This window comes from Podarcis liolepis (assembly GCF_965112155.1).
Source record: "Podarcis liolepis genome assembly, chromosome: 9".
NCBI classification, from domain to species: domain Eukaryota; kingdom Metazoa; phylum Chordata; class Lepidosauria; order Squamata; family Lacertidae; genus Podarcis; species Podarcis liolepis.
Window position 1 is genome coordinate 49,731,769 of NC_139564.1, and position 13,056 is coordinate 49,744,824.

Sequence of the window (13,056 nt, forward strand, 5' to 3'; positions counted from 1 at the left end):
GGGCAAACCAAGTTTAAGACTAGAAAAATAAGAAATTGAGAGAAACTAAAATGAGCAGATCAGTTCATCCCTACTTGTGAGAAAATATACATTGAATAGCACTACTGGTCAATTTGCTAAAAACACAACTTGAATCAGTTCTGCTGTGGACTAGGCAATAAGAAGCAGGAAGAGAGAAAAATAAAGATTCTATCTTGCAGTTTCTGCTTTTGCGAACCATATGGTATCAACATGAATAACCTATTTAACATAATACCAATTTTCAATATGGCTAGAGCACACATATTTCACCCTTTTTCCTTTTCCTTTTTGCTTAAAGCTTGTACACTTTAGCCATATGTGTAATTTAAATAAGTCCTTACTGAGTATCTTATAAATATGCATCTGATACATGGGGTAAACCAGAACCTTCTCCCAAGATGCTGTTCGGGATAAGCGGAATCTCTTCAGGAATGTCTTCAAAGATCAATTCCCCCTGTCCATAAAAAATATGTTTAAATTGTCTTTCATAAGCCTGCTGTTAGCAGTTGTACTTCTACATTATGTATGATTCCTCGACTGCTCATTGCTTCAACAAACTGCACAGTGTTCCATTAGTGATTTTCAATTTCATGCTAAGCTTTGCAATTTATTAGTGTTATTTAGGCTAATGTACTATTATTTTGCATACTTTATACCATGTTTCATTTGTTAGTCATGTGATCTAGTATATTTATCAGGATCAATAAACTCACTGAAATATTATACATTCATATTATTATGACTAAAAGAATCACATCATACTGACAAACACTATAGGGAGCATATTCAGAAGATGGGTTTGCTGCATTGTATGTGCAGTGTCAAGTGCTTGGCATTTGTACTTGGCATTGTATGGTATTTTTTTATTTGTTGGTTGGTTTGCCTACTCACTTCTTATAAAATTTTACACTGCCTTAAAACTCTTAAAGCTGTTAAGACCTAGTGGCAGCTATTCCATCAGGCTGCTGAGCAAAGAGAGAAGAGCTATTCCATTGCCTATGCTGGGAGACCAGCTGCCTTTGGCTCTCCTCATCTGTACCTAGTGAAAGCAATTCCATCAGGCCACCTGAACTGCTTACATCCCAGCTAGTCGTTATAGGAACTGTAACTTTAAAAACTGATGATTGGCCTTGGGTTTTTTCCTCCTCTCTCTCCACTTCTTTTTCCTTATGTGTCTTTCACATTGCAGCCTTGATGGCAAGGACTTCAAATTGATTTTTGTAAGCCACTCAGGGAAACTACAGGCCCAAGTCATTTTGCCCTAAAGCAGAATCCAAATGCCCTGTGCTACAATCAAACACTCTTGCTGCGCCATTCAGACACCAATTCTTGTCTTCTTTAATCACTCTTCCACAACTGCAATCTGAAGGAGGCCACTGCATGTCAGCCTTTTGTAGTAGTAGTAGCAGCAGTAGTGATAGTAATAGTAATAGTAATAATATTTGTTATTATTTGTAGTCTGCCCATCTGACTGGGTTGCCCCAGTCACACTGGGTGGCTTCCAATAAATATCAAAGCATAATAAAACATCAAACTTTAAAAACTTCCCTATACAGGGCTGCCTTCAGATGTCTTCTAAAAGTTGTATAGTTATTTATCTCCTTGACACTGATGGGAGGGCGTTCCAAAGGGTGCGTGCCACTACTGAGAAGGCCCTATGCCTGGTTCTCTGTAACTTCACTTCTTGCAATGAGGGAACCGCCATAAGGCCCTCATAGCTGGATCTCAGTGTTGGGGCTGAATGATGAGGCTGGAGATGCTCCTTCAGGTATACTGGGCCAAGGCCATTTAAGGGCTTTAATGGTCAGCACCAACACTTTGAATTGTGCTCGGAAACATATTGGGAGTCAGTGTAGATCCTCTAGGACCAGTATCATATGTCCCAGCGGCCACTCCCAGTCCATAGGTGAGGTCTAGCCATTGGAGTCCTTGTAATGCCTATTTGGCCATATCAAAACATCAAAAAAATTGAAAGTCAACATAAAAGTGAGTGCTAGGTCATGATAGGCATATATTTGCAGAGTTGCCTGACAGTTTCATTAAATAAACCCATACATTGAGTTAGAGTCATTACTCACTTTGTTTTAGTGGCTGCTAAACCAGAAAATGTTAAGTACAGTTCCTATAACATTCACATAGCTTGTGAATTAGGTAAGTAAATAATCATATGCTTTGTTTAGAGGTAGTAAAACTGAGATACAGCAGGGTCAAATAGCTGATTTGGTCCATAGTTAAATCACATAAATGTATTTCCAACATTCCATTGAGGCTTTGAATGAAATATTTGTAAAGGGCAATGCCTCTTGTAACCGAGTCCTCTTCCTATTATAGTCACCACACTTGACTCTAAAAGGTCTCCAGGGGAAAAGATTAATTAGATTTCAATTATGTTACAGAAAAATGTACTTTACATACTTGCACTCTGGAAAGCATTATAGTGTTTCTTTAATGTGTTTAAAAATTCAAAAATGTTTTTAAAAGCCACTTAAAAAGTCAAACCAAAGGCACGCTAATGGAATATGGTGTCATCCTTCAAACTGATGTATGTTCAGTTTCACCAGTCCTCACTCGCTGTGTGACGTTATGCAGATATAGATGGCATTTTTGTGAATGATCATTGAGATTTCTCCCCCCCCCCAAAAAAAAGGCTATTAGAATCAGCTGACATCTACAAAGAAAAATCATTGGTGTTGTGCCATTAGTCTGTTTTAAAGCAGCAAGAAACACAAACATACTGAGAGGTAAGATTATGGAGTGTAGTTAGCTGTTTTTGGTATGTTTGTGTGCACTATAATCTTACAATATATATTTTTGCATTCTATATAGATATAGTTATATGCTTAGTTCCAACATGTGATTTATTTATTATATTCCTGCCTGCTTTCAGCTGCATTTATTTTACATTGTATTTTGTTTTTATTTATGCATTACACTTCTGATTTTGTACAGTGCCTTGAGAATGTTGTGGGAGGCAGTTTAAAAATCTCTTAATAAATAAACTATAGGATCCATTTCTGGTGTATCAGAGGGTTTTTCGTTTTGTTTTTAAATCTAATTGTCAAAAAGCAAAGAAGCTCAGCTAAAAATTCACAGTAACATTTTTTTCTTCCTAATACAGGTGTTGTAATTTAGTTTTGAGGCAGAGTTCTTTCAATACTCTGGGCTATTCTACATGTTTCTTTTTCGCTAGGCTAAAATCAGTTGAAACAGACAGTTATTCTAATGATTTGGCAAACCTGCGAAGGACTGAAACACTTATACCACTTTCAAATGCCATAGTCTGTAATGTAGAACCTAGAACTCCAACTACTTATAAGTACCGTAAGTGTGGAACTTTCTTCATTGCCATTTCTTTCTACAGCAAGCTATGGAGTTCACTGCCATCACATTGCAAATCCTAAGTGGTGGCAGCCAGTCTGCTGCTTTCCAACATCTGTCTCCATGCTGTTACATTTCCCTCTGAATACATTTCCATGTTTGGGGAGTACACTCCTTTGAAAAAAGGGGTGAAATTTAGCCTGCTGCTCTTCCCTCTGCATCCACACCTCTTTTTTTTCCTGCTGGAGGAAAGGCTGTTGTCTATTGAGTTGATTTAGGAGCATATTTGCCAAATTAACAGAGGCACAATGTGGATAACTTAGGAATTTTGGCTAAGATAGTGGAGCATCCTTGAAAAGTTGTGAGAAAGGGGAAATGAAGCCAAAACCTCATGACGATCCAGAAAATAGCTTGTTCAAGATAATTAGGGACAAAATCACACTACATGATCATTAGTCACAATGTATGACCTTTTGAAGACTGTCCAGAAGACCTTCTAAAGACTCTTCCCAGAAGGGAAGAGAAGGGGAGCAGCAATGACCCGCAGGTGTGTTAAGATGAAGAGAAAGACACGGTGGAGCATTGGGGAGAAGAAGAGGTAGAAGAGGGAAATGCACATCATAAGCAGATGTAGTGAGAGAGGGAAGGTGGAGGCAGAGCTTTCTTTCAGTTCTTAAGCTGGTGAGATAAATGGAGAAATGGAAATACTCAACCACAGGTTAAATCCAAATCAAAAGTTAGGGCATCTGTCTAACACAGTAGGGCATCCATTGGCATAGGGAGTTGGGTTGCAAAGCTGGAAGGAGAGAAAGAGTTGGGCAGTGTGGATGACAGCAAGATCATACACCAAAAACCACCAGCCCACAAAACTTCAGGGATTCAAAGGGATTATGCTTTTAAGGAAACAAAATAAAGTATCTAGTTAGAGGAGTCAACATTTCTGGGTGAACAAATGGATGGAGATAGCAGCACCACTTTCTGAAACGACTGCTTTTGGTAGACGCTTGCCAATTAAAAAGCGGGAGGGTATTGTTTTGATTGCATTAGGGTGAGGGTGAAGGATGCTTGGCACCCGTAAGAGGTCCATGACCCAATTGCCACAGGTGTCTCCTTCTAGTATAGATCACAGGATTTTGACTGCTCTGTTCTTTGTTCTGAGTTAAAGATGAAAAAGATTATCAAATTTAAAGTCTCTTCACGTTAATAGGCACTAACTGGCTGTATCATTCATTCCAATATCTGGCAGTGCAGCTTGATTGTCTTCCATTTTGATCCTGAAACTAAGCATCATCCTAAGAATTGAGGAGCATTAATAATTCATGAAATAGATTCCCAAGTTATCCTGCCCCTTGCAACTCTATCCATTCTTTCTTTGGATAGCCCTGGAGCATTCTAAAGAGTCACAATTGTGCCTTAAGGATTCATGAAAATGTGGCATTAGGGCTAGAATAACTAACATATTTATAATGTAAAAAAAGGCTTTCTGATTTTTAGAATAAGTTTTAACTCTGTAGTCAGCACCTTTCAATATAGGTACAGTGGTACCTCGAGTTAAGTACTTAATTCGTTCCGGAGGTCCGTTCTTAACCTGAAACTGTTCTTAACCTGAAGCACCACTTTAGCTAAGGGGGCCTCCTGCTGCCATCGCACTGCCGGAACACGATTTCTGTTCTCACCCTGAAGCAAAGTTCTTAACCCGAGGTACTATTTCTGGGTTAGCGGAGTCTGTAACCTGAAGCATATGTAACCCGAGGTACCACTGTATGTGCTATAATTCTCCTTTCTGAAGCGTCTTTTCTGAAGCCTTTTAAGTGATAGAGTTCTACTGATTTTTAGAGTTGACAAAGGTCCATCATGAACCAGCATTTGGAGAATAGCCAAATATTTACCCAATGTTCTGATGTCTGTGTGTGAAGTTCTTAGAGGCAAATTCTTGTGCCAGCAATGATTTCCAAAAACTTTGTTTAAATGTGCCTTTGCCAACTGTCAAAGCCAAGGGCTTTCTCATATTTAATTTGCTATTAGTTTGCTAATTGCTGATTGTTTTTCTGTTCTGTAACTGCAAATTAGGTTTTGCAAGCTAAAAGGCTGCTCCAATCACTGGCAGGGTAAAAATCATGTTCTTTCAAGTGAGAAATAGAGCAGAGCCTGCCTAACAAAATCCTTTTTAAAGTGTAGGTGGGTTGGCTGATTTGCTGAGGTGTTTCTTTTATAGCTGAGCTGAGCCAAAATTTCTCACAATATGTTTTTATGGGGGGAAATCTGAGATTCTGCTTTTCCTTATAACCTCAAGAAAAATGGCTTTCCCCCCATCTCCTTAATTTATGGTACCCACAAATAAGGGGGAGACGATCAAGAGGTTTTCTTCTGGATCTCCTGTATTCTGATTTTCTTGCGTTAAGTTGTTCTGCTGATGATTGATTTATGGCATTTCCATAGTATATTTTGTTATTTTAACATGGTGTTCAACACTTCGGGACCATTTATTTACATATTTACAGTACATAAATAAGTTGTAATAAGAACAATAATTTGTATACATCTTGGGTGCACTATAGGGGCGGGGCCATGGGTGGGGTGCACCACCTCAGCGCCCCCTCACCACTGCTGCAAAGCAGGGCGCACGCCTGATTGCAAAAACAATTCTGGGCTCATGGGGCGCTGTGGGCAGGCATGTGTCCTGGCCCCTGTAAGTCCAGCGCTGCTTTTGCGAGCTCAGAGCATGTGCTTGTTGTGTCTTTTTCAGCCACCCTCCAGCTAGAGGGCACTGAGAAAGATGCAATAGCTCACAACTGGGCAGGGCACCTTAATGCGTGCGCCCCCCCCAAAAAAAAAACTGAGCCCAGGGTGATGGCCTCCTTAGCACCCCCTCCCCTGCTACACCCCTGTCTCAGGGGAGTTTCAAAAGGATTATATGAAGAAAGCTACATTGTGCTCCACTAGCAACATGCAAACTGGGGATATGTGAAGTAGCTCCTCTGTCTATGGCCTTAATAAAAGATTAAATATCACATTTTTCTTTAGTACAGCTATCACTTGAGGGTAGTGATCTTCTGCATTCACCAATGATGACTGCTTGTCATTTTGTTATGTAATTGGGACTGGGATTTAGTAAACCTATTGTGTGCTTCTTGTCATAAGGCTAAACATGATAAAGTAACCCCTTATGGTGCATAAATCACACTGAAACCAATATCAGGCTCATAAGCTATTCCAACCATCAAAAACATGCTGTTGAATTTACTGTTCATATACAAAGCTTGAATAGTTGGAATACGTTGAGAGATGTTCTCACTGACTGTGCACTAAAGCCAAAGCTTCAGTTCTGTAAGATTTTGTTTTGGAGGCTGGCTTTGGTATCTAGAACTAAGCCGAAGCAGTGGAAGGGGGCTTGTATTTTTAATCAGTTTGTCTAGTTTTATAGATGTTTAATGCCAGTTTCTGTTTAAAAGTGCTACCCACCATTAACCTTCACAACAGGGCGGCAAAAATAAATATATTTTCTGATGTATAAATGCCTGTGATATTTCAGCGTGGCAGATCAGTATGAATGGTAGTTAAGAAAGCACTGACTTCTTAAAAAGTCATAATTATGGAGGTAGAAGTGCTGCAGAGTAGTCCTAATAAAAACTAGTTTCTAGTAAATTAAATGCTTTCAAAACCCATAATAGACCATTGGCAGTCCTTTTCTGAAGCAACTGATTCATATTGTGCAATAAACAGTGTCTTGCCATGTACAAGATTGTTTAACAGTTTTCTAGGGTTAAGTGCCTGTTGTTTTAAAGATTGGCTTGCCCAGCATGTTGCAGTATTTCTCTCTAAAGTACATCAGTGAACTATGTTGAGCAATCTTGATAAAGTAACATTTGTTAAATGTTAAGATACTGAAAGCACAAGTTGATCACTTTAGAATATTTTTGTAAGTAATTTATTACTGTTCTCAATAGATTGTTAAAAGGTTATATTCAGTTTTACCATCTCACTGACATATTAAAGGATAAGAGTTTTTAGAAATCTCAGAATGTGCCTTGAATCCCCAGTACACAAAAAATGTTATATCAGTGACACAAGTATCATTACCCTGAAGAATTACTGATGGCATGATGATTATGGAAATCATCATCAACTGATCATCAGTCACAATTTATTTCAAATCAGTGTCTACACAATCCATTGCCTAGATGAATTTTTTTATTGAAATTGCCTCTGGTGTAGCACAGCTCTTCAGAGATAACTTCATCCTGCATGAGGAGAAGCTCTGTCATGCGTCATTCACTGTTCATGAATGGGACCACTCAACGGGCTCATGGCTCCAAGCAATCCAAATTACTTAGAACACAAGAGAACCACAGATTATTTGTTATTGACAAAGCACTCTAATTTATGAACCAGTTATTATGCCAAACTGTAATATCCATTCCTAGACATACAACAAAATCATATGCTTTTTTTTCAAATTGGCAATGATTATTAATGTCTAAATGCATTACGGTTGAAAAATTCAAATATAATGGGCTAGATCCACACCTAAACCCACTCATGCTCTGAAAAGGGGGCTTACCGTGGAGAGGGAGGGTGTGTGCATGCCAGTTGCACCCAGTCCACGCCCAACCTTCCCACAATGAGTGTGAAATCTGAAGTATTATAATATAGGAAATACATTACAGCAGTGTGCAGAAATAAATAGTCAGGTAAGACTGGTGGTTGAATAAAATAAAATAACTCTAAGTAAACAAAGCCATTCTGAGCACAAGCTCAAGACTCGTGAGATCAAGAGAACAAAGGGGTCCTAATAGTAGGACAAGCAAAGGAAGAATGACTGGAAAAGGAGGCAGGATGGAAATGATCTTTATGAAAGTATTTAGTTACTAAAGAAGGAACCAACTGGAGGAAGAATACTGTATGTTGCTTTTCTGTCTCTCACGTCCCCGTCCCCCCGCCCCCAGTTTAGGTAACCCATTGTTGCTTTTACTGCCCAAATGAATCAGGCTTGTAACAGCATTCTGCCCCACAATTGGAAACTTTGCATTACTGGGTTTTCCTTTTATGTGGATGCTTGTAAGCACATCGCTGAACCTGCTTACAAGCCTCCTTCAGACTTCCCTGCTAAATGCAATAAGGTCAGGAATAGAAAAGGCACATCTAATTTGTGCAGTAATGTTGGGGCAGAACCAGTGTGTGTCTTCCTGCTCTCCTTTCTAAGCTTAAGCCTTCGTAGCAGCATTAGTTACATTTTTGAATCTATGTAGAATAACATACAAATTTGCTTCCATTCATATTTGCATCAATATACCATTGGAAGCTCTTTGTATCACACTTCAATCAATAAGTCTATGCTTATTCACTTTGGGATCTTTGAGGTATTTGAATTTCATTCAGCTAAGTGATGTTTAACAAAATTATTATTGTCCAATAAACTACAGCATATACGACTGTTAGAGAATTGTTTTTTTCTTCTTCTGTAGCTTTTATTTATCTTTGGAAAGATGATTTACTGATCTCAGTTAATATCCTGTTATCAGTAACTAATTATAGGCTTTTTGATCATCTTAAATTGTAGTCCATCCTTCTTCCTCAACATGTGGAAATGTTAAATTTAAGTATACTCTGTTTCCATTCTAAATCAGGCTTGCACTCTTCTATAACATTAGAAATTGGTCTATGGCATTCACTGCCCATTGTTTTACAAAGCATTCATGCTGCTGCACAAATTTTGTTCTAGTTTTAGACACACTAAAACAAAGGGTCAATTACTTTTACCTGGACTCATATTATATTATCAGATGGATTCAATTGTTTGAGTTCTTATGCTTATGCAGTCAAAACAGAAACAGCCACAGGCACAACATAGAGGCATTAGCAGACTAAAAAATTACAGAAGTACAAAATATCTTTAGGAAAAATCCCTGAGGCAAGAGGGAATCCCAGAATATTCCAATGAGCGCAGTGTGTTCTGAATCTCTGAAAGCTGACTTGTTGACAATACTGCTGATACGTTACATGGCTTTAAAGGGTGATTAGGTGGCAAATTAATGGCTACCCATATCGGAGGTGGTAAGCAATTGACTGCTGGGCACTAGAGATTTCTGGGTACTGATGTCAGCAGTCATTGAAGGATACTGCTACCCAGTAAACAACTGTACAGTCATGGCCATCATTGTCACCAATTCTGTCTCTCATCATTACCAACTAGTCAGGATGTTGAGGTCAACCCAGGTGGTTAGGAAGGCCCAACAAAGACTTCATTTCCTTAGGGTCTAAGAACAATGTTAGACAGCAACTGATGATTTCCTTCTATCGGTCCACGATAGAAAGTGTTCTCTCATACTGCATTACGGTGTGGTACACTGATTTGACAGCCATGGACAGAAAGTCCCTACAGAGGGTGGTGAAGACAGCGCACGATATCATGGGCTGTCCCCTGAGTCCGCTAGATGTTATTGCAGGAGACCGTTGCCTCAAAAGAGTGAGGAACATTCTCAGGGATGACTCGCACCCTGGCCAGCACCTTTTTAATCTCCTGCCCTCAGGCAGAAGATATAGAAGCATGATAAGCCGCACCAACAGGTTAAAGAACAGTTTCTACCCATGGGACGTGAGGCTGCTGAATGGAAGACAGCAACATTGCAGCTGACGTTCAGGGTTGGTGGTCATATGACAGCACACAGAGTGTAACAAGGACTGAGAGATTGGGGGGGGGGGCTCGTTTAATCTCACTGTAAACAAGTGGTACAGTGACAATAAAGTATTTCTATATTTCTGTATCACTCACCTATGCGGCAAAATACTACTACCCACCCCACATCAACTTCACTGGGGGGTTAAATGCAAAGTAGTTATCTAAGTTGCTGATCTGGAAACCCTAAACTGGACAGAAGCAATCTTTTAACATTTTAACAATAATAGCAAAATGCCCCAGGCTGTCCATGGTTTAAAAGAAACATCACACACCCTTGGCCCTTTTACATTTAAAATATAAATTTGTGTTTGAAATGCATAAAGTGGATGTGAGGGCTCCTAGGGTTGCCATATTCTGAAGAGCAAAAAAGAAGACACATTTGCTGACTTCTACTTTTAACTATGGACTTCTATGATGATTCTTACATATCCATGAAAAAGAGGATGTGTCCTGGAAAAAGAGGACATATGGCAACCCATATGTCCAGATGATATACATTCAAATGATTCTGTAAAGGATGCCCCATCTGCATATTTATTTCTACGTATTCTCCACACATCCAGCCCTATATGTTGCATACTCTGAATATGTTGCATTCAGAAAATGTCATTTGGGGTGGCCGTTACTCTGTGTACATACATGATAATGAATGATGCATTAATGAACAAAATAACAATAATCTTAAGTCAGTTAAATGGAACACTTTTTCCATTAGGAAATGGGATGAACCTGACCAGTTCCTATGCTTGACCAAACAAACAGTATAGGGTTCTCTCCCTGTTTCTCGCATTTGGAGATCTTATAGAAAACCAATGAGCAGTTGTAGATTATATGAAATATATTCCTATTTCTTCCTTTGAACGTGAAGTTTAGGGATCCCACCTAAATTCCTAATATTGTTAAGTCTGCATACTATTTAAGGCATACACTTTTTATTAGATAGAAGGGCATTGCAGTTCTGTTGTCATATTTCCTGTTGCTAAATAGAAGAATTACTTTTGCCTGATAATCTGTTTTGGGTAGTTGATTCATACTTCAGGAGAAATCAAAGGAAGAGAAGGATTTGGAAACTGGTCAGAGTTGTTTTGCCGATTTTTTTCTTGCTGTCCTTCCAGCACTATTCTATTCATGTTTACTCAAAAGTAAGTCTCATGGACTTCAGTTGGGTTATTCCTAGGTCAGTGTATAAGGTGGCAGCTTCATATATGTATTCACAATGAGCCATAGACTCAGAGCAGATTTTATTTCTATTTTTGACAAATGAGATATACTTTATTATATATATTATATTGAGTTCTGTTCTGGTCATTTTTTGAAAAGCAGGAGAAAAATTAATTCACATAATTTACAGTGATCAGCATATCAACATATTGGCATTTTATCACAACAAACCTGACAGTGCTTTAAGTTAGAAAACAAAGCGTTGTTGTATTGTTGAAGCTGTTTTGCAACACAGGACTAATATATACTGGTACGTTATAACGTTATGTGTTATAAAAAGTGACAACAGGAGGCGCTAGTACAGCATTCAATAGAAAATTGCATTGAGAGCTATATAGCATTTTTTTCTTAGATTTTTTTTTAGATCAGTGTAGATCCAGCCACAGTAAAGCTGAGATAAGGCATTAGGTTTATTGGTACCTTGATTCAATATGCATTCCTTGAAAGTCATTCCCCTTTGTTTGACTGCATTTTACTTCCGTGTAAGTGTTCATAGGTTAACACGTATTTTGGAAATTAACTGATTTGTTTCTGATTAAATGAATGGAGGATTGCATTGTTTGTCTCATTTATGCCAATGGGACTGAACTGGCTTAAATCTAAGAAGTTTGATTTACAATGCGGTTCTGTGCATACCTACTCAGAAGCAAGCCCCACTGAGTTCAGTGGAACTGACTCCCAGATCATGTGCATAGAAGTGCAGCCTCAACTGGGTTGCAGAATGAGGTGTTGTTTTCTCTTGAATGCAACTTCCTTTTCTACGGATGAAAGTGATGCAATCTACTCTGCTAATGCAACTCAATCCAGCTCTGGCTAATTACCAATGTGAAGCTTTCAAAATGGCAAGAATTTGGATGCATGTTCATGGCTGTATTAGCCAAAGTAACTTAGTGTAATAAGAATCCTTCTTGTGATTTTAAGACCACAGCTTGCTAGCTTTAGTTCATTGTTAGTGCACTGCTGTCTGTGATTGATATTTGGCACAGTGTCAGTCCTTAATTTACTTTTCACATAACTCTTTCTTTTTTTAAAATCCTCCCCCTCCCCCTCCTGATCAGGTTCTCCCACAAGAGAGTCATGGAAGAGATGTCATTTGGGAATGTAAACGATAAGCTCATTATTTGGAATACATTTTTTCAATGCACTCCAGTTAGTATTATCAGACTGTAGTAAATTACCTTATACTTTGATAATGGGAAACAGATACTTCCATGGAAAATATTATGAAGAAAAGTGTGATAATATTAAATTTCTGACATGCTGTAAGTGGACACTGAGATTATGTGCTTTAAAGCACCAAATTGTGTTATTTTATCATAGCAAAGTAGGCTCTGTGACTGATTAACAGACTTATGAAGGTGAAGTTCCTGACTTGCTAATTATACATTTTTGTGTATGTAAAATCCCCAAATGAGTAAGTGACTTATATAGAGGAATAAGGGTTACTTCTTCTTTAACCAAATACCATATTTAAGCACACTTGAAAATAGCAATCTTTTCTTAAGCTCTATTTGCAGGCAAAGTCCTCCTATTGTCATTTGAGTGAAACAGCTATCGTTTGTTTTGGGGTTTTTTAAATAATACTACAGTCTTTAAGAGTGGACACAATATTTTTTCCAGACTGATCAGTAAAATATGTAGTTATCATTCATTATTTGTATACTGAAACGTAATATTTCTTATTTACCACTTTTAAGGAACATTGTGCCTTTCAATCTCAAGTCATCTTTCAAAAGGTACACCTATGGGAAAAATGTATATTAACAGTTGTAAAACATAGCTTGTCTTAGAAGAATGTAAGAACTGAGAGCTACACC

At 38.4% G+C, this 13,056-nt stretch overlaps 1 protein-coding gene across 26 annotated transcripts in view; it reads left to right on the plus strand.

The window, feature by feature from the left end:
- The window catches only part of TENM3 (teneurin transmembrane protein 3), a 1,268,022-nt gene that overhangs the window by 718,698 nt on the left and 536,268 nt on the right, over positions 1-13,056 (plus strand). The window lies entirely within an intron of this gene.